Raw genomic sequence first — 24228 nt, 5'->3', positions numbered from 1 at the left:
AAGCATGAGCTTATGCAGAAACTTAAGCATAAGCTCATGCATAAGCTCTTGCATAAGCATGAGCTTATGCAAAAATAAAGAAGTGGGAACGCATAAGCTCTTGCATAAGCATGAGCTTATGCGGAAACTCAAGCATAAGCTCATGCGCATGCATGAGCATAAGCATGAGCTTATGCTCATGTGGAAGTAGAGAAGGAGCTTATCCGGAAATAAGCATAAGCATAAGCTCATGCTTATGCTCATGTGGAAGTAGAGAAGGAGCTTATGCGGAAATAGAGAATGAGTTTCCACATAAGCTTCTCTCATTCTCTATTTCCGCATAAGCTCATGCATAAGCATAAGCATGAGCTTATGCTTATGCATCAGCTTATGCGCTCATGCGGAAAGAGAGAAGGAGCTTGTGCGGAAATAGAGAATGAGTTTTCGCATAAGCTCATGCTTATGCTCATGCGGAAATAGAGAAGGAGCTTATGCGGAAATAGAGAATGAGTTTCCGCATAAGCTTCTCTCATTCTCTATTTCCGCATAAGCTCATGCATAAGCATGAGCTTATGCGGAAACTTAAGCATAAGCTCATGCTCATGCGGAAATAGAGAAGGAGCTTGTGCGGAAATAGAGAAATAAAGAAGGGGGAAAGCTTATGCGAATGAGAGAAGGGGGAAAGAGATGAGGGGGAAATGAGAGAAGAGGGAAATAGAGTGGGAAATAGAGACATAAAGAAGAGGGAAAATTTATGCGAATTAGCATAAGCTAATGCTAATGCTCATGCGGAAGTAGAGAAGGAGCTTATGCGGGAATAGAGAATGAGTTTCCGCATAAGCTTCTCTCATTCTCTATTTCCGCATAAGCTCATGCATAAGCATGAGCTTATGCGGAAACTCAAGCATAAGCTCATGCGCATGCATGAGCATAAGCATGAGCTTATGCTTATGCTTATGCATAAGCTCATGCTTATGCTCATGCGAAAGTAGAGAAGGAGCTTATGCCGAAATAGAGAATGAGTTTCTGCATAAGCTTCTCTCATTCTCTATTTCCGCATAAGCTCATGCATAAGCATGAGCTTATGCGGAAACTCAAGCATAAGGTCATGCTCATGCATGAGCATAAGCATGAGCTTATGCTCATGCGGAAGTAGAGAAGGAGCTTATGGGGAAATAGAGAATGAGTTTCCGCATAAGCTTCTCTCATTCTCTATTTCCGCATAAGCTCTTGCATAAGCATGAGCTTATGCGGAAACTCAAGCATAAGCTCATGCTTATGCTCATGCGGAAGTAGAGAAGGAGCTTATGCGAAAATAGAGAATGAGTTTCCGCATAAGCTTCCCTCATTCTCTATTTCCGCATAAGCTCATGCATAAGCATGAGCTTATGCTTGAGAGCTTATGCGGAAACTCAAGCATAAGCTCATGCTCATGCGGAAATAGAGGAGGAGCTTGTGCGGAAATAGAGAATGAGTTTCCGCATAAGCTCATGCTTATGCTCATGCGGAAATAGAGAAGGAGCTTATGCGGAAATAGAGAAGGAGCTTATGCAGAAATAGAGAATGAGTTTCCGCATAAACTTATCTCATTCTCTATTTCCGCATAAGCTCATGCATAATGCGGAAACTTAAGCATAAGCTCATGCTCATGCGGAAATAGAGAAGGAGCTTGTGCGGAAATAGAGAAATAAAGAAGGGGGAAAGCTTATGCGAATGAGAGAAGGGGGAAAGAGATGAGGGGGAAATGAGAGAAGAGGGAAATAGAAAAAAAAAGAAGAGGGAAAGTTTATGCAAAAGAGATGAGGGGGAAAGAGATGAGGGGGAAAGAGAGAAGGGGGGAATAAGAGAAGAGGGAAATAGAGAATGAGCTTCTCTCATTCTCTATTTCCGCATAAGCTTCTCTCATTCTCTTTTTCCGCATAAGCTTATGCATAAGCATGAGCTTATGCGGAACCTTAAGTATAAGCTCATGCGCATGCATGAGCATAAGCATGAGCTTATGCTTATGCTTATGCATAAGCATAAGCATAAGCTCATGCTTATGCTCATGCATGCGGATGAGCTTATACGTAAGGTTCCGCATAAGCTTATGCATAACGCATAAGCTCATGCTTATGCATAAGCTTATGTGGAAAAAGAGAATGAGACATAAGCATAAGCTCATGCTTATGCTCATGCGGAAGTAGAGAAGGAGCTTATGCGGAAATAGAGAATGAGTTTCCGCATAAGCTTCTCTCATTCTCTATTTCCACATAAGCTCATGCATAGGTATTGCGGAAACTCAAGCATAAGCTCATGCTCATGCATGAGCATAAGCATGAGCTTATGCTCATGCGGAAGTAGAGAAGGAGCTTATGCGAAATACAGAATGAGTTTCCGCATAAGCTTCTCTCATTCTCTATTTCCGCATAAGCTCTTGCATAAGCATGAGGTTATGCGGGAACTCAAGCATAAGCTCATGCGCATGCATGAGCATAAGCATGAGCTTATGCTTGAGTTCCCGCATAAGCTCATGCTTATGCTTATGCATGCACATGCGCTTATGCTTGAGTAAGCATAAGCTCATGCTTATGCTCATGCGGAAGTAGAGAAGGAGCTTATGTGGAAATAGAGAATGAGTTTCCGCATAAGCTTCTCTCATTCTCTATTTCCGCATAAGCTCATGCATAAGCATGAGCTTATGTGGAAACTCAAGCATAAGCTCATGCGCATGCATGAGCATAAGCATGAGCTTATGCTTATGCTTATGCATAAGCTCATGCTTATGCTCATGTGTAAGTAGAGAAGGAGCTTATACGGAAATAGAGAATGAGTTTCCGCATAAGCTTCTCTCATTCTCTATTTCCTCATAAGCTCCTGCATAAGCATGAGCTTATGCGGAAACTCAAGCATAAGCTCATGCTCATGCATGAGCATAAGCATGAGCTTATGCTCATGTGGAAGTAGAGAAGGAGCTTATGCGGAAATAGAGAATGAGTTTCCGCATAAGCTTCTCTCATTCTCTATGAAACTCATTCTCTATTTCCGCATAAGCTCTTGCATAAGCATGAGCTTATGCGGAAACTCAAGCATAAGCTCATGCGCATGCATGAGCATAAGCATGAGCTTATGCTTATGCTTATGCTTATGCATAAGCATAAGCCTCATGCTTACGCTCATGCGGAAGTACAGAAGGAGCTTATGCGAAAATAGAGAATGAGTTTCCGCATAAGCTTCTCTCATTCTCTATTTCCGCATAAGCTCATGCATAAGCATGAGCTTATGCGGAAACTCAAGCATAAGCTCATGCGGATGCATGAGCATAAGCATGAGCTTATGCTTATGCTTATGCTTATAAGCATAAGCATAAGCATAAGCTCATGCTTATGCTCATGCGGAAGTAGAGAAGGAGCTTATGCGGAAATAGAGAATGAGTTTCCGCATAAGCTTCTCTCATTCTCTATTTTCGCATAAGCTCATGCTCATGCATAAGCATAAGCATGAGCTTATGCTTATGCTTATGCTTATTCTCTACTTCCGCATGAGCATAAGCTCATGCTTATGCTCATGCATGAGCATGAGCTTATTCTTGAGTTTCCGCATAAGCTTATGCGGAAATAGAGAATGAGAGAAGCTTATGTAGAAACTCATTCTCTATTTCCGCATAAGCTCCTTCTCTAATTCCGCATTAGCATAAGCATGAGCTTATGCTTATGCTTATGCTCATGCGGAATTAGAGAAGGAGCTTATGCGAAAATAGAGAATGAGTTCCCGCATAAGCTTCTCTCATTCTCTATTTCCGCATAAGCTCATGCATATATGCGGAAGCTCATGCTTATGCTCATGCTCATGCATGAGCATAAGCATGAGCTTATGCTCATGCGGAAGTAGAGAAGGAGCTTATGCGAAAATAGAGAATGAGTTTCCGCATAAGCTTCTCTCATTCTCTATTTCCGCATAAGCTCATGCATATGCATAAGTTTATGTTGAAATAGAGAAATAAAGAAGGGGGAAACTTAAGCATAAAGAAGGTGGGAATCCGCATAAGCTTATGCTTATGCATAAGCTTATGTTGAAATAGAGAAATAAAGAAGGGGGAAACTTAAGCATAAGCTCACGCTCATGCATGAGCATAAGCATGAGCTTATGCTTATGCTTATGCTCGAGAATGAGCATGAGCTTATGCGAATGAGAGAAGGGGGAAATAGAGAAGGGGGAATGAGAGAAGCATAAGCATAAGAGAATATTATGCTTATGCTCATGCATGAGCATGAGCTTATGCGAATGAGAGAAGGGGGAAAGAGAGAAGGGGGAATGAGAGAAGCATAAGCATAAGAGAATAAGAGGGAAAGGAAATAGAGAATAAGAGGGAAAGGAAAGAGAGAAGGGAAAAGAGATGAGGGGGAAATAGAGAAGGGGGAAAGAGAGAATAAGAGAAGAGGGAAAAAAGAGAAGGGGGAAAAAAGAGAATAAGAGAAGGGGGAAGAAGGAAAGAGTGGGAGGGGAAGAGAGAGTTCTTACGCCCATCACTGCAGCTAGTGCTTAAGGCGCTAGCTGCAGGCCAATGCAAATAACAAAAATAATAAATGGAAAAAAGAGGAAGCACTTACTTGAAATAGTATGTCCCGCTCGGTGTAGTGGACTGGCCCTACAAAAGAGAGAAAACAACCCATTTTTTCAAACAAGATGTTAGTGGAAGGAGGAGATTACAAAAGCAACTTCTTGAAGGGAGGAGATTGAGGAGACAAGGAAAGGAGGAGATTGAGGAGACAAGGTGGAAGAGAAGGAAGAGAAATACAGAAAAAAGAGGTGAGTTTTCTTTCTTTCTTGAAATCTCGTTTTTTGTTTCAATCCTTTCAAAACAAGCATGAAAACTAGTTTACAGGTTTAGCAATACAAGAAGAAACACTCACAAAACTAAAGCTAACAAACAAACAACCTACATTGTTGAAACAAACTCACCTCTTGAAGAACTTTCTTTCAAGAAACCAAAGAGGGAAAAGGATAGAGAGGGAGTACAAGAGGTAGGAGAAGGGTGAGGAGTGAAAAATAGAGTGGGAGGTTGCTTGGAATAGATGGGAGGTCGTTGAAAAGAGGTGGGAGGAGATTTTGGGTTGCTTACTTGAGAGATTAGGGAATGGAATGAGCAAAACGCAGCGCGTTTCGGCGTTTCGGGTTTTAATTCACAGCATCGCCATATAGCGACGCTAATCCGTCGCTAGCGTCGCTATATAGCGACGTTTTTAATGAAAAACATCGCTATATAGCGACGCAACAGAGGAAAGTGTCGCTATATAGCGACGCTTACTATCATTTTTTTGATATGGCATCAAGAGAAGCTCAAACATGCTTTTTTATAATTGTCAATATGTCCTCCTCATGCTTATGTTGTGATTTTATAAGTGTAGATGGAAGGGACGAGTGGAAGCTCATCCGATAATGCGCCAACATTTGGAGCACGAAGTGGCTTACGGAAAGGTTATACTTTCATTGCACTCATTGCAAGCGAGAAGTACGACATCAACGTCGTATTATCATGCGCCACTTACGGATGTATGGGGAGGGTACCCCCGTTGGTGTTGCACATGTTGATGGCTCATCGGTAAGTCAAAGCTATTTAAGTTCGCAATCTTATTGTATACCAGGAAATGGAAGATCTTATATTTACACGAAATCTTAAAACAGGATGAGGAGGGTGACGAGGGTACACATATACCTTCTCACTTTCAGCAAGACCATAGTCTCTCGGATGACGACGAGGGTATGGTCGACATGATGGATTCCATTTTTAGGAGCACTACATCCCACGTACACGTGATGTCAGAGTCTGAGGTCAAAATGTGAGAGTTGCAATCAACACAATTGTACGAGGGTGCTAGGATGTCTAAACTACGTGCTTGTCTCTCAATCTTGAATCTACAAGTACAGTATGGGTGGTCGGATACAAGTGTCTCAGTTTTAATGAGATTAGCCCTTGCATTAATTTGACTCATTATTTGTATATTGTTTGTTTTGAGAATCATCATTTGGATACTGTCTTTGTCATAGGTTGCTCCAGAAGATGTTGCCTGCACCAAATACCATGTCCGCATCAAGAGATGAAGCGAAAAAGATGCTAACAACGGTGGGTATGGATTATGATACCATCCATGCTTGCCGTAATGATTGTATTCTCTTTCGTCGTGAGCATGGAGATTTGGCTAGTTGTCCAAAGTGTGGGGAACAACGATATAGAGATGACTTGCAGGGTGAGCGGATACCGGTAAAGGTCTTGAGACACTTTCCCATCATTGCAAGAATACAACACATGTTTCGATGCAAATCCATAGCGGAGTTGATGACATGGCATGCATCTCATCGGTCCACTGATGACACATTGAGGATTCCCGCAGATTGTGCAGCTTGGAAGCACATAGATAATCAGTGGCTGGACTTTACGAGGGAGCCACACAACTTACATCTTGGGTTAGCCATGGACGGCGTGAATCCTTTCGGGTTACGCTCCACATCTTGGTCGACATGGCCCATAGTCGTGGTGAATTACAATATCCCACCATGGCTAACAATAAAAAAGGGACACCTCATGCTTGCACTACTTGTGTCAGGAAAGTACAAGGCAAAAAACATGGATGTGTACATGGCACCTTTGATAGAGGAGTTACAGATATTATGGAGAGGAGTGCAGGTCTTTGATATTTCCAGAGCTCCTAAACATACCAATGATATTTTGGTTAGGGGTATCTTGATGTGGACCATGCATGACTACCCAGGATATGGAGAGTGCACAGGTACGTGGTTGTGTCTTTACATGTACAATGAGGGATTATGCTTTTTTTACTCTCTTTTGCATGCATGTCTTGTACTAACACATTCATGCACGCATGCAGGACTTGTTACAAGTGGGTACCATGCTTGTCCTGCGGCTTTGAAATCGCTTGCACGTTACTCCAAACATATGAGGAAAAATGTTTATGAAGGTCATGCTCGATACCTTCCGCTCGACCATCTTGCACGTGGAGGTCAGCTTGATCCACCACCATCATATTTGAAGGCAAGTGATTGGATTCAAGCTTGGAGGGCGAATAGAGAGGAACCTCCTCCTGGTATGAAGAGGCTATGGATCTTTCACGAGCTTCCTTATTGGGGTCAGTTACAAATCAATCATCTCTTGGATCCCATGCATATCTTCAAGAATGTGGGGGCTACTATTTGGGCACACTTGGTTGGTTCCAAGGACTCGAGAGTGCAAGAAGACTTGCGTGCTATGAATAGGATGTCTCGTTTGTGGCCCCAAGTGCATGCTTCGGGAAAAGTTGTCCTCCCAAAAGCAACGTGGATCCTCTCTACGAGGGAGGAGGCAGCAGTCAAGGCAGACATTGCCTCTTTTCAAACACCGACAGGCTACATGCGTTGCTTGAAAGGAGCATTTTCAAAGGACAATAAGCTTAGTGGCCTCAAGTCCCATGATTGGCACAAGGTCTTACAGGTATTCTAAGTAGAATTAGTGTACCGATAATAATGATGCGTTAGCGTAATTATTATTATGTTATATTGTTGACATGACTTCATTGTTGCTTTGATAGTTCATCCTCCCAATTACAATAAAAGGGTGCTTACAAGAAGATGTTAGAAATGCTATATTCAAGATCTGTGGTATTGTGAGGTATGCTTACTATCAAATCGCATTATGTATTTTCTTCATGGACATGTGAAATAGATAAATATCTCAAATATCTTACATATGCATGGACATGTGAAATAGGTGGATATCTCAAAAAGAGATCTCTATATCGAGCATCGAGAAGGCTAGGGTGGAATCCATCGAAGCCGTATGCTTGCTTGAGAAGCACTTTCCCTCGAGCATTATGACAACTCAAGTCCACTTGCTTGTACACATAGTTGATGAGGTGGCTATAGCAGGTACCGTTCATAGTCGATGGATGTTTTTTCTCGAGCGGTTTATGGAAACTTTAAAGGGGTTTGTAAGACAAAGAGCAAGACCGGAAGCAAGCATGGCAGAGGGATGGCTTGTGCAAGAGTCATTAGTATATATCACAGAGTTTCTTGCATCCACAGATCCTGATATGCCGCAAGCTTGGCACAACACGGAAGTAAGCATGGCAGAGGGATGGCTTGTGCAAGAGTCATTAGTATATATCACAGAGTTCCTTGCATCCACAGATCCTGATATGCCGCAAGCTTGGCACAACACGGATGATGATCGCATCATTGGCGAGGTTCCCCAAGGAAAAGGGATTGAAAGAAAGATGAGCGAAGAGCAAATGGAGAAGTTCAATAAGTTTTGTATCCTCAATAGCCCTGAGATGCAGAAGTGGATTGAGAGATATGAAGTGGCCAAAGTAGAAAGAATAAATGCAAGGACGAGATTCAGAGTAATGTACAGGCGATCACAACCATATCCACGAGATCTGGCTCTTCTCCCTACTCACATGTCACTTGATTGGCTACATCTGGCTCTACGTAAAGCCGAACGTGATGGAGAGACAATAAGCGAGCGCGAGCAAGAGTTATCATCTGGATGTATGGTGCATGTAAGTTTCTTATCTTTTGACGTAATTAAGTAATTATTTGTGGCAATATATGCTATAAAATAGGTGCATCTTCATTGTTTTAATGATGCTCTTTTACAGTACAAAAAGTACAGTGCATTATGGTCATATGGACGACATTTTCGCGTGGAACGCATCGATTCAAAGAGAGTCACGTATGATTGTGGAGTCATGGCTGACTTCACACAAGATAGCCGAGCAAGTGCTTCGGATACCAATCTTCTCTCCTCACAGTTGGATTATTGTGGAACCATACGCGACATCTATGAAATTGATTTCAGACGATTTACTATTTTCATTCTTGATGTAAAATGGTTTAGAACTACTTACAACAGTCCCCATGCGGCAGTGAGAAAAGATAGTAGCGGTCTCTTTGCAATAGACTCCACCAAACATTGGACCAATGAAAGTGATACTTTTGTTCTTCCCGAGCACTGTGAGCAGGTGCATACTAATGATTTAATTAGTCGAAGCTTTCGTTTTTAAAGTCCACTAATATATATATAATTGACGACATTTGGCACCCATCTTCAATATAGGTGGTTTTTCATCCGGATCGTTCTGATCCAAGATGGTGGTACGTGATCCAAGTTGCACCACGAAGTAAGCAAATTTTTGAAGATCGAGATGTGGATATGGAGATGCCACTACCAATGTCGGATCCAATTGATGAATCTAGCAAAGATGATGTAGATCACCATATGAGCCAAGAGGAAGATGCACATAATGACATCGCACGGGAGGAGGATGGAGATCACGATATTGACGAAGAAGACAACAATCATCAAGATCAATCACCACACTTAAGCTTTATTGAAGATGATGATCAAATACCTTTAGGTGAACGTACGATGCTAGAGTACGATGATGATATAGGAGATCAACTCGGTATAGAGTTGGAGATAGACTTGCTTGGCGCCTTAGACTTGGCTCAAGATGAAACAGTTGATGTAAATGCTCTTATTTGATTTTTCTCATCTCAAATTTGGACATGAATATATGAGCTTTAAAGGCTTGATATACATGCTCTCATTTTTTTATTTTCTATGAGTTCAAACATGTATGAAAATTTAAAAAAATTTGTCATTGGAAAAAACTAACTTTTAAGGCCTATATAAAAAAAAAAAACCTCTGTAAAAATGTCGCTATAGTATTTTGTCTCAGTGTCGCTATATAGCGACTTTAAAAGGTCGCTATATAGCGACTTTTTCTGAAAAAGTCGCTATATAGCGACTTTCAACAATAGTCGCTATATAGCGACGATTTAAGATTCCCGCTTTTTATACCGACGATTAGCGCTAGGCGGACGCTAAACGTCGGTACGTAAACATCGCAATAGGATCCGTGTGTAGTAGTGATTCTTGAATCTGGGATCATTTCATTGGATTTCTGAGTCAATGTGTCAATTCCTATGTTTTTCTGCCCGGGTGTTGGAACTCAAGTTTGGAGCAACCATTTGCAAATTTGTCAATTCTAGTGGACTCAGGAGGTCCTAAAACTTCTATGTTGTTCATCATTCGCACTCCGTTGGAGTTTACAAACAACTCTATTTCCAAAAACGTTTTTCAGTCCGTGTGTTGGACCCAGTGATTGAGACCACGGTTTCCAAAACCGTCTGTCCCATTGCGTTCAAGACACTCAAAAACCCCTACCTGTAAGTTCTTACGTGATTCGGTGGAGGATTTTCAGAGTTATAGATCTCTGTGTATTCAATTTCGTCTCTCTGTTATGCATTTTTCATTCTAAGGTTTTGAAACTTTAGATTTATGCCACATGGCAGTGGATAAGTGTTGACTCCCATTTCTCACTCATCGGTTGGGATTTTGGAGTTCCAGCAGAAAAGAGATATTTGCAGATTTTCTTTTTGAGTCCGATTATGTAATGGCACCCATGTTTTGAGGCATCTCAGGTTCTATTTTCAGTAGCGGTCATTACCGTGGGACTATGATTTCTTGAGCATACCTTATGCAGATCACTCTGGTTGCAGTTTGAGCAGTGTGCGCTCATTTGTGGTGTGCATTGGGTTGCATTGGATGATTTATAGACCATTTGGATGCATTGCGGTCCTTATTGGATGCGCTGATAGGCCTAATTTGCCTTGTGGGATGCTATTTTTATGGACGCTTTGCACATGGATGCTATTTTATGATGAGGGACAGCTTTGACACATTACAAGTGATGCATTGATAATGCTATTCTCTCTTGGATGGGATATTATTAATGCATATGCCAATGGACGGTGTTTATGCTTAAGTCATTTGGCACTTATTGGCATTTTTGGATTGCCATTGCAGTTGGCATTTTCTTTTGGGCCAGATTTGCTCATATGGATGCATAGTATATGCACATGAGTCAGATGCTTTGAGACATGAGTTTTGGTGATATTTCACTCTATTATGGCATACACGTTTGGGTGCACCTGGTATTTGGTGTGATTCTCTCTTGTAGGCACTAGCATTTGGGACTTTTGTTTCATTTGCATCATGGCATCCTCTTCCATGTCGGAAAAGGAGTTTTTTAGCATTAAAAAGTTTGATGGGATAAACTTTTCTTTGTGGAAAGAAAAAATAAGGGATGTGCTTATTCAAAAGAAGCAGATTAAACCCTTTGTAGGGATTGAAGCTAAGCTTGCAAATATGTCTGAGGATGATTGGAATGAGCTGGATGCATTAGCAAAATCTACTATTAGACTTCATCTTACAGAGTCAGTTTATTTCATAGTAGTGAATGAGCAGACTACGGTAGATTTGTGGAAGAAACTGTGTGCCACTTATGAAAAGGAAACTGCCTCTAATAAAGTTTACCTCATGAAGAGGTTGTTTGAGTTGTAGATGAAGGAAGCGGTCTCCATTGCTTCTCACTTGAATGAATTCAATATTATTTTCAGCCAACTTCAGGCTTAGAAGATGAATTTTGATGCGGAGACTAAGGCAATATTTCTCTTATGTTCATTGCCATCCTCATGAGATACCTTTCGTACAGCTGTCAGTAACTCTGCACCTAGTGGAGTACTGAAATTTGATGATGTTGTGGGTAGCTTGTTGGTCGGAAGTCTATGGATGGCAACAAGCAGGATGCAGCCTTAAATGTGCAAAGGAGCAGATCACAGTTCACGAGGAAGTCCCAAGAAAGAGGGAAGTCTCGTAGCAAATCCAGGGCATGGAACATTGAGTGTTACCACTGTGGCAAGAAGGGCCATATGAAAAAGGATTGCTACAAGTTGAAAAGAGAGAAAAAGGATAAGAAAAAGAATGCAAATTGGGGTGCAAATCAAAAGGATGAGAGTCCAAGGGAGGACAAAGGAAAAGTGAAGATCGAGGAGATCAATGCAGTCACACATGATAGTGACAATGACATTCTCTTCATGTCTAGTTTATCTGGAGAGTTGCTTACCACTTCAGATGATGCATATTCCTGGGATTGGATTTTGGATTCTGGTGCTTCATTCCATGTTACTCCCCATAGGGAAGGGTTCTCCACTTATGACAGTGGAAAGACAGGTTGTGTGCATCTTGGAAATGATTATGCATGTGACATAGTGGGAGTAGGTGACAAAGTTTTCTTTTGCAAATGGGTTTGCATTTATTTTGAAACATGTGAGACATGTGCCTAAGTTGAACAAGAGTCTTATTTCAGTGGATCAGCTAGATGATGCTGGTTTTCACACCACTTTTGGCTTTCAGAGTTGGAAAATTTAGAAGGGCTCTATGCTTCTAGCCAGGGGTGCCAAGTGTGGGACTTTGTATCCCTTACATGTATCTGGGGTATTTGATCTTGTTGTTGCAATAATTGAGCAGCCAAGCACTTCTTTGTGGCATTGCAGGTTGGGACGCATGAGCCAGAATGGAATGAAACTCTTATGCCGTTTGGGTTATGTGCCGCATTTGAGTTTCTCTAATTTTGAATTTTGTGAGCACTGTCTCTATGGGAAGCAGACTTAATCAGTCCATAAAAGAAGGGGAAAGAAAGAGTTTGAAAAGCTTGATTTAGTGCATTCAGACGTATGTGGTCCCATGCCTACACGGTCATTAGGCAGGGCTGAATACTATGTGACATTCATTGATGATGCAACTAGGAAAGTGTGGGCTTATGCTATAGCTCGGAAGAGTGATGTGTTCTAGGTATTTCAAAAATGGCTGGCCTTGGTTGAGAATCAGTCAGGTAGAATGCTTAAATGCCTATGGACTGACAATGGTGGAGAATATCTCTCTCATGACTTTCAGCATTTCTGTGATACACGTGGGATTAAGAGGGAGCTCACATCCCCTCGTACTCCAGAGCAAAATCCAGTTGCAGAAAAGGTGAATGGTACCATTCAAGAAAGGCTGCAATGCATGCTTTCCAATGCAAGCCTTTTTTGTGGTTTTTGGGCTCAGGCAATGAAGACTGCAGTGAATGTGATCAATAGATCACCTAGTAAGAGTTTGGATGGTGGTATTCCTGAAGAGGCATGGAGTGGCAAGGATCCCTCTTACTCTCATTTGTGTATATTTGGGTGTGAGGCATATGCACATGTGTCAAAAGAGCTTCAAAAGAAGCTAGATCCTATGTCTAGGAAATGCATCTTTTTGGGTTATGGTGAAAGTGGAGAGATGGGCTATCGTCTTTGGGATCCAGAAGCAAAGAAGATCATACGCAGCCATGACGTAGTTTTCAATGAGAAGAAGATGAATAAGGCACCCATGAGGGATGTGGAAATGAGGAGAATCACTTTCTAGGATGTGAATCTACATGCATGTGTTGATAGACAGCAAGCTGTCCATGCACCAAATGTGCAAGAAATGGTACCACCAAGTACTCCCATAGGTATACAATCAAGGGTAGATGATGGATCATCTATTGGTGGAAATGATGAGCCAAATGTGGCTGATATGCAGGTGGGACAACAAGCTGAAATGCCCTTGAGAAGATCATCTAGAGCATCTAAACTGCCTGATAGGTTTGTTCCAAGGGTAGACTATGTGATGCTTACTGATTGCAGGGAGCCTTCTTGCTACAGAGAGACTATGATGCATGAGGATCAATGCAAGTGGGAGTATGCTATGCAATCAGAGGTGAGTTCACTTATGAAGAATAAGACTTGGGACTTGGTTTCTTTGCCACATGGAAAGAAAGCATTGCCATGTAAATGGGTCTACAAAATGAAGGTCACAGGTGATGATGTGCCTAGAAGGGTGTGGACTTTGATGAGATATTCTCTCCGGTTGTGAAGATGACCACACTTAGATGCATGCTTGGACTAGTGGCATCAGAGGATATGGAGCTTATGCAGATGGATGTCAAGACAGCTTTCTTGCATGGGGATTTGCATGAGGAAATTTACATGGTGCAGCTAGAAGGCTTTGAAGAAAAGGGCAAAGAGCATTTAGTTTGCAAGCTAAAGAAGAGTCTCTATGGTCTTAAGCAAGCGCCTTGAGAATGGTATCAGAAGTTTGATGCTTTCATTCGGTCCCAGGGTTTTAGAAGGAGTGAAATTGATCACTACCTCTACACTAAAAGGGCTAAGGATAATAGCCTGATAATCTTGGCACTATATGTGGATGATATGCTATTGGCTAGCAAGAATACTTATGAGCTAGATGCATTAAAGGCCAAGTTGCATGAGGCCTTTGATATGAAGGAACTCCTTTGGCTTTCACAAAAAGAGTATGTTACAAAAGTATTGGAGCATTTCAATATGGAGGGGGGGAAGGCAATGAGTACTCCATTTCCTCCATATGTGAAACTGAGTCATACAGATAGTCTCAAATCAAATGAGAAAAGAGCCATGATGGCCAAGGTTCCTTATGCATTAGCACTTGGCTAATCCAGGAAATAGGCATTGGCAGGCAGTTAAGTGCATCATGAGGTACATGAAGGGTACCAAGGAGATGTGCATCTGCTTTGGTAGAGGAGACATGCGTGTACTTGGGTACATAGATTCAGACTATAAAGGCCATGTGGATAGTAGGAGATCCACTTCTGGTTATATGTTCACCTTTGCAGGTGGTGCAGTGTCGTGGATGTCTCACGCACAGAAGTGCATTGCTTTGTCTACCATAGAGGCTGAGTATGTTGCAGCCACAGAGGGTTGCAAGGACGCTATATGGCTTGATGGGCTAGTAGGAGATTGAGGGATTCATACTGGTGTATCGACATTGCATAGTGATTCCATGAGTGCTATTCAGCGAGCACGGAATCCGATCTTTCATACAAAGACCAAACACATTGAGTTCAGGTAGCATTTCATAAGGGAGGTACTTGAGGACAAGCGCATAGAGCTTTTCAAGGTTCGAATTGATGATAACCCTGCAGATATGCTGACGAAGAGTCTACCTAGTCAGCGGTTTGAATATTGCCGTGTATTGATGGGCATTGGATAGTATGCTCACTGGTTGTTCTCCCTTAAAGGCACATTGTCCTCCGGTTATGTACAATACTCAAACACATATATAAATGAATGAAAAAATGCAAAACTTGGGTTGAAACACAACAAGACAAAGTTCCCACAGACGCGTTTACTGAACTTTAAAAAAAACTTACGGACGCATCTATTTGCACGTCTATTTGCGTGTCTAGAGACCCGCATCTAACAACGCGTCTATATAGTAGACAGACACGCATGTAGATGCACATCTAGATGCCTAAATAGATGCTTTGCTAAAAAATTTAAAAAACAGATAGACGCATTGTTAAACGCGTCTATAGATGCATTTATAAACGGTCTTATAGACACACAAATAGATGCTCCCCGAACAGACAGACACATATATAGATGCATTTATAGGCGCACTGATAGATGCACTACATAATATATATTTTTTAATTTACAGAATGCTGTGTATGCTATATAGTTACAGGAATCCCATTTCCACATTGTATAATTCAATTCTTACAGCCAACCACATTTTAATTACAATTCCAAATAAAACATTACAACTCCAAAATGCAATAAAATTGAAAGCTCAAAAAGTGCTTGTATGTACATATAGCACGAAGCTAAGCCACGTCATGTGGCTTCAAGTACAAAAAATAAGAGGAGTGTATATACAAGAGGCACAAAGCCAAAAGCCAGTGGCTTTAAGTACAAAAAAGAGTAGCTAGCACTACTTCTATGACTAATCTATGTTCTCCACATCCTCGCACCCTTCCACGCTCCCTTCTGCGCTCCCTTCTCTGCCTCCTTCCTCATCTTCTTCCTCGTCTATGAAAAACAAGGGACAACATATATCAATCTATGAAAAATGAAATCTTTACTTATAATATTGACATTATTTAATTACTTTCAAATACGTTGGGGGCCGCTCCAGTAGCCCGAATATACTGCTCCTCAGTAATCAACCCATCATGATAGAAGTGCTTCCATGTATCTCCTCTGCGATGGTGGCAGTGGTAGGCTATCTCGACAGGCATAGGGTATCTTTCCACGATCTCAAGCTGCAAGACGATACAATTTGCAGAGGGGTTAGTACAAAGAAACAACCTCCTAATAAACTACATAAGCAATATAATTTGAGATCGATACTTACAAATTTGGCCTCCCATGATTCAACATCCCGTGCTCCAAAATGCACGCTTCCATATTGCTCCATCTAGATCCTTCGTGCCTCCACGTGCAACAAACTGGGGTCCTCCCTCGCTGACTTCATTGCTTTCTTCCACTCATGCTTGTGAGCAGTGTGGGGTGGGCCCCTTGGTGGTTGACCTCCCTCGAGCTTAGCAAGCTCCGCTAGTGCCTACCTCCTAAGCGAAGATCTTTTATTGCCAAGTATCGTAACAATCTTTGACTTGGCCCATTTATCTGTGAACTGATGATTGGGGGGGTTAGGATACCTAGAGCGAACAACAATGAGGGTCTCATCAGCCAACCTCTTTGGATGGTCTTTGTAGTGGATAAAGCAATCTCTGTAATTGTTAGCAATTACAGAGTGCATGAAGGCCATGATGTCCTTCCCCCATTCATAGAAGATCATACCATCACTCGGAGGCACGTCCAAATCATCTGAATCATCATCGTCCCCACCACCACCCCTCCCAAAGCACTGTGCCATGCATCCCCCACCGCTCTCCCTGCTACTACGCCTGCTACCATGTCATGTCGAGCTAGCCCATGGACCACTCCCAGCTGGAGAACTAAGTCTCGACTACACAAGAGTATGCCGAGGGCTCTGTGAGACAGAAGGACCTCCTGACAGCATGGGGGAAGGGGCATAAGACGACATTGGGGAAGGGGCATATGCCGGCATGGGAGAAGGGCCTCGACTGTGTAGCCGGCTGGGTTGTGTTGACTCCGCTGGGGTAATCTCAGCTAGTGTGGGGTGGTTTGGAGTCTGTAGTGCCGACTACTGGGGGGTGTTTAGAGTACCCATCATATACCCGTATAATTCCATAGGACTAGGAGGGTGCCCTAAAAGCTATATAAGTACCTAAAAATAGACTCCCGGAGATCAGGTGAGCCCGAAGAGGCTTCTTGGCCACATGATGAACTGGAAAAAAGAAAAAAAGACAATTACTGATGAACTAAGAAGAAAGGGGAAGGGAAGAAAACAGTACTGTCAGAGCACGTCTATAAAAGCGTCTGAGAAGCGCATCTATTTTTGCGTATAATAGTGCATCTATAGATGCGGCTATCTGTGTCTGCAAATAGTCTAGACGCACCTGTAGACGCAATTTTAGATGTGCTCTGAGATGCCTCTATAGACGCGCTCCAACCGACGGACTATTCTAAAAAGTAGAAAAGGACATGTGCCCGATACAAAAACGGAACACTGATACCAAAATCATTCGTTTCTTGGATACGACAAAGGACAAATCCAAAGAGAGCAACTTCCAAAAAAGATCAACCATAAAGAGACTTACCTTGGATAGAGGTATGGAAGCTTCTTCTCCTTCTTCAAAGTTTCTTCTCTTCCTTGTTCACCCTCTTCTGCTGTAAGCTTGGAAGTAAGTGTGGGTGCCTTCCTCTTAAGCATCGAAACTGTGGATCTATTAATAGCAAAGCAAGCGAGTTGCACGAAGTATAATTAATGTGAAGAAAAGCAAAGCGAGCCTGCTAAAAGCAGATTTGAAAACTTCATCTATAAGCGCATTTAATAGCACGTCTAAATACACGTGTAATTGCGCGTCTAGATACATAGAGCAGACATGGTTTTAGATGCGCCTATAGATGTGCACCACAGAATAGACAGACGCGGTTTTAGACACGTCTTTAGATGTGTCACAGAGTTTTAAAATTAAATATTTGAAGAAAAGCAAATTTTTTTGGGTTGTTTGTTTGTAGGATGTCTTCATCTTCAACAAGTACCTCCAGTGAGGATGAATCCCTCCGTATCCACCATCACGAAATGTGGTTGGAGCAAAAAATCAAATGTATGTGTGATCGATGTCAAGGAAACATGTATCATGCATGCAAGATTACACTCAATCACATCTCAAAGTATGGAGAATGGGATGCGACCATAAACATGGTAAGTGTTAAAGAGTTAAGGTTGATTGAGATACCTATGGGTGTTCATATGTTTGAGTTATTATTCTGTTTTAATTTAATATAGGATGCAGTGCCACACCCGCATATGTTGCCCTATGCTTGCGGTGAGGAGGCAAAGCATCGGCGATATGAGGTGGGATCTTCAGGAGAGACCATTATGGATGCATGGAGTGATGGTGAGAGTAGCCCTCCGCCATTACCTCAAGAAGCCGTGGAGGAGGAGGTGTTTGATGATATGGTGTGGGATTTATATGTCCATCAATCTGAAGGGAGGGATGATAGCATGGAGCAGGATGATCTTTTTACCGCAGTATCGACTCCACTATTTGAGGGGTGCACTTTCTCTGTTCTACATGCCTCCCTTGGGTTACTAAACTTGCAAACCATCTATGGATGGAGCAATGCAATTTTGAATGCATTACTCAAGTAAGCTTTAAAGTCTATTTTGCAAACATGGTGAATTATGCTAGTGGGTCAATTACTCGAATGCTTTTCCTCATTTATGGTCTTCACATGTAGGCTATTGTGTAAAATGCTTCCAAGGGAGAATAAATTACTGACCTCAAGAGATATGGCAAGGCAACATGTGACCTCTCTTGGAGGATTAGATTACAAGTGCATCCACGCGTGCGTCAACGATTGCATTTTGTTTTGTGGACTACATAAGGATGCAAGAGAGTGCCCTACTTATGGAGAGGCAAGATATAGAGCAGATCTCAAAACTTTGGACGTTCCTCGTAAGGTTTTGTGACATTTTCCCATAATCCCTCACATCCAACATATGTTCAAGTGCAAATCCATTGCAGAGCTCATGTCATGGCATTCCTCCCATTGATCAACTGATGGCAAGTGGAGAACTCCCGCAGACTCTCCTGTGTGGAAGCATATTGAAGACACATGGCCAAGCTTCAAGGAAGAACCTAGGAGCTTGAGACTTGGATTGGGTGTAGATGGTGTGAACCCATTTGGTCTCAAAAGCACCTCTTACAGTGTATGGCCAGTGATATCGGTGAATTATAATCTTCCACCCTCTATGGCTATTAAGAAAAGACATGTTATGCTGTCCCTTCTAATTCTAGAGAAACATAAAGTCAAAAATCTTGATCTTTATTTGGAGCCTTTGATTGATGAGCTAGAGATACTTTGGAGAGGTATCGAGGTGCATGATGTGAGGAGGCCTCCCTCGTCATGAGACTTCAACTGCAAAGCAGTCTTGATGTGGACGATGCATGACTTCTCGGGCTATGGCGAGTGTTCAGGTAAGCATTGCACTTCTAATTATGAATAGGCAAAGGATGTGGCACCCTTAACCCACCTTCAACTCTTAATTGAATCTATTGTTCAGGTCTCACTACATCAGGTTACCATGCATGTCCTGTTTGTGGTCCTTCTCTAGTTGCCTCACGGGCAGATGCATTGAATAAGGTCATCTATGACTCCATGGATTTCTCCCACCTGATCATCCTAGATATGTTGCCCCTTGGAATGAAGTCCTCCCACAATCACTCACCGCGGGAGATTGGATGAGAATTTGGGATGGTTCCACGACTCCTCCAGCACTTGGCATGAGCCGGTAAGGGTTTGTAACTATTGTGTGCTATATTGGCTGGAAATAAAGATTGCCCGCTAACACCAGCTTTTGTTTAGATACTCCATCTTTTATCATTTAACATATTGGTCCCACCTCAAGATCAATCACTTGCTTGATCCCATGCATATCTTCAAGAATGTGGCATCTACCATTTGGGAGCATTTGAATGGGACACAAGATTTCGTAGGCATAAGTGAGGATCTACGTACCACAGGGAGGATGCATGAAGCTTGGCCACAAGAGAGACCAAATGGGTGTGTTTTTTTACCTCGTGCACCGTGGAGGTTATCAAAGCTAGAGATGGCGGCAGTGAAGCATGCTACTACTACAATTCATACTAGCACTGGATGCATGACGTGTTTGAAGGGAGCCTTTACAAAGAGCAAGAAAAGAGGTGTAGAGAAATTATATGGCTTGAAATCTCATGATTGGCACAAGATGCTCCAAGTAAGTATTTTATGTGCATAATATCTTTTTCCTTTCAAATTTGTGAGTGAATAATTATAAGCAACCAATCAACCACCTCCTCGTGGGTTCAGTTCATACTACGTACTAGCATTTCTTGTAGTGCATCGAAGGACGTGAAGGATTGTATTTACAAGATGGGCGAGCTTGTGGGGTACTTTACATGATACAAAATATGATGTGTATCAATGCTCCATGCAAGGTGTTCATATTGCTAATATGGTGTACTTTTTCATTTCTAGGCATGTGAGCTCAAAGGAAATAGATCCCACCACGCTTGAGAATGCTCGAGTTATGTCAATGGAGGTGGTTTGTTTAGTGGAGGAGACATTTCCACGTTATATTCTCACAAGCCAACTACATCTTTTAGTGCATTTGGTGGATAAGATTGCTATATGCGGTACTATACATGCACGATGGTTGTTCTTCCTCGAGCGCTTCATGAAGACCTTGAAGGGCTTCGTGAGACAAAATGCAAGACCCGAAGGTAGCATGGCAGAGGTTTGGTTGGTACAAGAGTCACTTGTATATATTTCTGAGTTTCTTGTTGATGTGGATAGCTCTCTCCCACGACTATGGAGAGATGATGAAGACTTAAGGATGACCTCTATTGTGCCTCAAGGGAAAGGATGCAACAAAGTAATAGACACAGAGTTGCATAATAGTATCAACCTCTATTGCGTGCTTAATAGTGATGTGATGAAATGATGGGTGACAAGATACGAGGATGCAAAGGTAAGAAGACAAGAAGAAAGGACCCTCTTTTGTACACACCACGGATCTCGTGTGCCATACCCTCAATATCTAAGAGGCTCACTTCCAAAGGATATTCATGGGGATTGGCTACTTGATGAAATGGAGAAAGCAGAGAAAGACGAGGGGATGCATATCACAATGGAAGAATGGGAGTATGCTAGGGGATGCATGAGCAAGGTCAGTATATATAATGTTATGCATAAGTTAGGAGCTTTCAATAATTTAGATTGCTTATTTAATTGATTTTTTCTTGGTGTAGGGCACTATGTTCAATGCTATATGGTGTGAGGGCAAGAATTTTTGAACACAACGGATTGATGATAAGAGAAACACACAAGATTGCGGCGTCATTGCTAGCTTTGAGGGAGCCAATGGTGGATAATAATAGATGGTGGCATGTCATACCTATTATGCCATGTTCCAAAGTGATGTATAGTACATTTACTAATATGGAGCGTTTGGAGGAAGATCGTGGCCATGGATATGATGGTGACCGTGATACGAGAGAGGAGGATGATCATGAGATAGGAGATACAGATATTGAGGCCATTACCCGTGAGGATGAGCCTACCATTGGTGATGCTGATTTCGATGAGCACATGAGTAGCACAAGTAGTAGTGGGTTGAATGTATTTGTAGATCTAAACACTTGTTTGGATTTTGAAGTAGATAGTTTGGCAAGGGTTGATCTCATTGAGGATGAGATTGAATCGTAGCCCATCATTGATATTGGCAAAACTATTTTACATATTGTCTCATTCTCCTCACCTCACTTAATTCTTGTATATGTGGGTTTCAAAAAAAGCATTGATGTTTTTGTTAAAATTATGTGCTTTGGTCATCATGGGCAATGTTTGGAAAGAAGTGATGTACACCAAAATCTTTATGTATTCTCTGTTTTGTGTCTAAATACACGTCTAAATATGCATCTAATTCTCAGTGTAGACGTGCTAATAGACGCATTAATATAAGTGCAAATAGATGCATTGACAAACGCAGTGTTAGACGGGGGCCCGTATTTTCTCAATGTAGATGCATAAATAGACATGTCAATACACGTGCAAATAGACGAGCTGTTAGACGTGCTATTAAATGTGCTCGTAATTTCTCTATTCAAGCAATGCCTATAGACGTGCCGGCTATTTTGCATGTCTATCAAGCGCATCTATAGTTGCTTTGTGTTGTTGTGGAAACCGCCCTAAAGTAAAATAATATCATGTTTATTTGCTTATATATGTAACCTAAGTAGCTTTCACCTATATGAAAAAATAAAGCAAAGATGTCAACCAATAGCTAGACATGCACCCCAGCTCTCTAACCATCATGATCTGTATATTCCTAAAGGTAAATGACTATACTATTAAATAAGTCAACTTAGCGACTGACTACTACACAATTATGTACCTGCTACCCATGCACCTCTCTCGGTGGTGAATGTAAATGATGTTGCCACCCTATCATATCATATTACAATGACAATACATATCATATTATAGTAACAATAGATGTGTCAACCTATATATAAAGAAGAAATTGAAAGGCTTCACCAAGCCACAAATTAAAAAGAACATTAGTTATTGTACATCTGATAATCCATAATTTGAAGAAAAAATAACAATGTGTGAACTCATAAAGCTCACAAAAATCATACATTGTCGAAATTCTAGAGACGACATTATTTGAATGGAATATGGAATGAGCTCATGAAAATTATACAAAAAAAGACACTGAAAATTTATCACCCAACAAAGTTTCAAGAGGCTTTCAAAGAGTACTAGCATACTGCTAGGTTCTTCTTGATGCTAATTGTAAAACCTCTTTGTATACAACATTTGTGGTACAACTCATTTCAGCATCCTCATCACTAATCCGATCCACACTCTCTGGAAGGAATACTTTGACTGCATTTGATGATCAAACATGTGAGAAAGCCACGTATAATTGCCCATGACTAAACACCGATGTCGCCAAGTATAAGCCTAGGATAGACATTGTTTGGCCTTGTGCCTTGTTTATCTGTTAGATATGCTCAATGCCCCACCCTCCTAGTAACCACCAGTGGTCCAAGGTGCTCAAGTTATAACGCCCCCATATGAGGAGAAGCCATGTGTGAGCCCAAAACACTGGATGGATCCTGACTTGCATGTCAGATGAGGTCTATCAAATGAGACCGTTGATGGTAGAAAGGTGATCTATGTGAGTCTAGCCTATGGGCTAGGCAGGGTAGGAAGCTGGTAGCACAATGAGGCACATTGGTGGGGGTTCACGGGCGAGATCCCTCGAGGCGACAGTATAGGGAATATTTTATAAATATTCCATAGACGACTAGTTGGTTCCGTTGACTAGGTTGACTGGTCGGCTCCACTGACTAGGTTGACTAGTCGGCTCCACCGACTACGTTGATTTGACTACCGCCCTGATAGCTATAAAGAGGCCAGCTTCCCAATTCATTGTATCCATCAGATCAGATCTTCCAGCTAGTAGCTCTTCACCTAGTATCTGTCTAGATCGCCATCTAAGCTCCACTGTGGGAGCGCACGGGTGGACGGAGCCATCATCTGTACTACAACAGTATTGAAGGAAAATTTTGTTCCTCTTCAATTTGCTGTGTACTCTCTATTCTTTCTTTAGTTTTTGTTCCACTGCGCCATGTAATTTAACATTATCGTCATGCCAAATGCTAGTTGAACAAGAAATTTTCTTCTTCTCATATCGAATGGAAGTTTCAAGTTACTGGGAATGAAAGTTACTCTTGGAATGAACATCCTATCTCCAACAATGGTACCAGTGATAATCTCAACTTCCAATACCTTCGTGTGAAAGTCTTTGCATATCAACCGAGTCCCATGGCATAATCCCTGTCGAGCATTCAGATTGCACAACAAAATCAGGGGAGCATTTTGTTTCAAAACCAGCCAAAATCAAGAGGCTCATTCAAGCTTAAGCAAGGGCTTTGCAAGCATTGCAAGTCCAGTAAATGAAATCAATCAAATTAGGAATTGGCAAACTCGATTTGGGAATGGTCAAAAATACTTTGTCTTTGAATAATGCCTTGGATCATGGGATGGGGTCCCATGAACCTACTGCCTATGATAACAAATGGTTTTGCCCTCAACTAAAGGTGACGTGTGTAGTAGTAAAAGGATAGCCCTCATAAAATCTCTAAGGAGTCTTGATTTTGGCCATGATTTGCACATTCTAGCACTGGAGCCATACATCAATTTCCAACACTTGAGGCATATAGTGGCTTTGCCCACGCAATGTTTCTAGCTACAATCCAAGCATCAAGCAATCTCATATTCTGTATCCAGAGACATCATGGGGGGTAGAGCCTCTTTTTGGTAGTCTCACTAGCAATATGTATTGAAAAAAAAATGTATTCAATCATTATATTCTTCCTTGCTATATGAATGCTCTTAATA

The sequence above is a fragment of the Dipteris shenzhenensis genome, chromosome 10 (assembly GCF_047967505.1).
Source record: "Dipteris shenzhenensis isolate YYH24624 ecotype China chromosome 10, Dip_SZ_1.0, whole genome shotgun sequence".
NCBI classification, from domain to species: Eukaryota; Viridiplantae; Streptophyta; class Polypodiopsida; order Gleicheniales; family Dipteridaceae; genus Dipteris; species Dipteris shenzhenensis.
The sequence above is the reverse complement of the archived record's forward strand: the minus strand, read 5'-3'. Positions refer to the sequence as shown.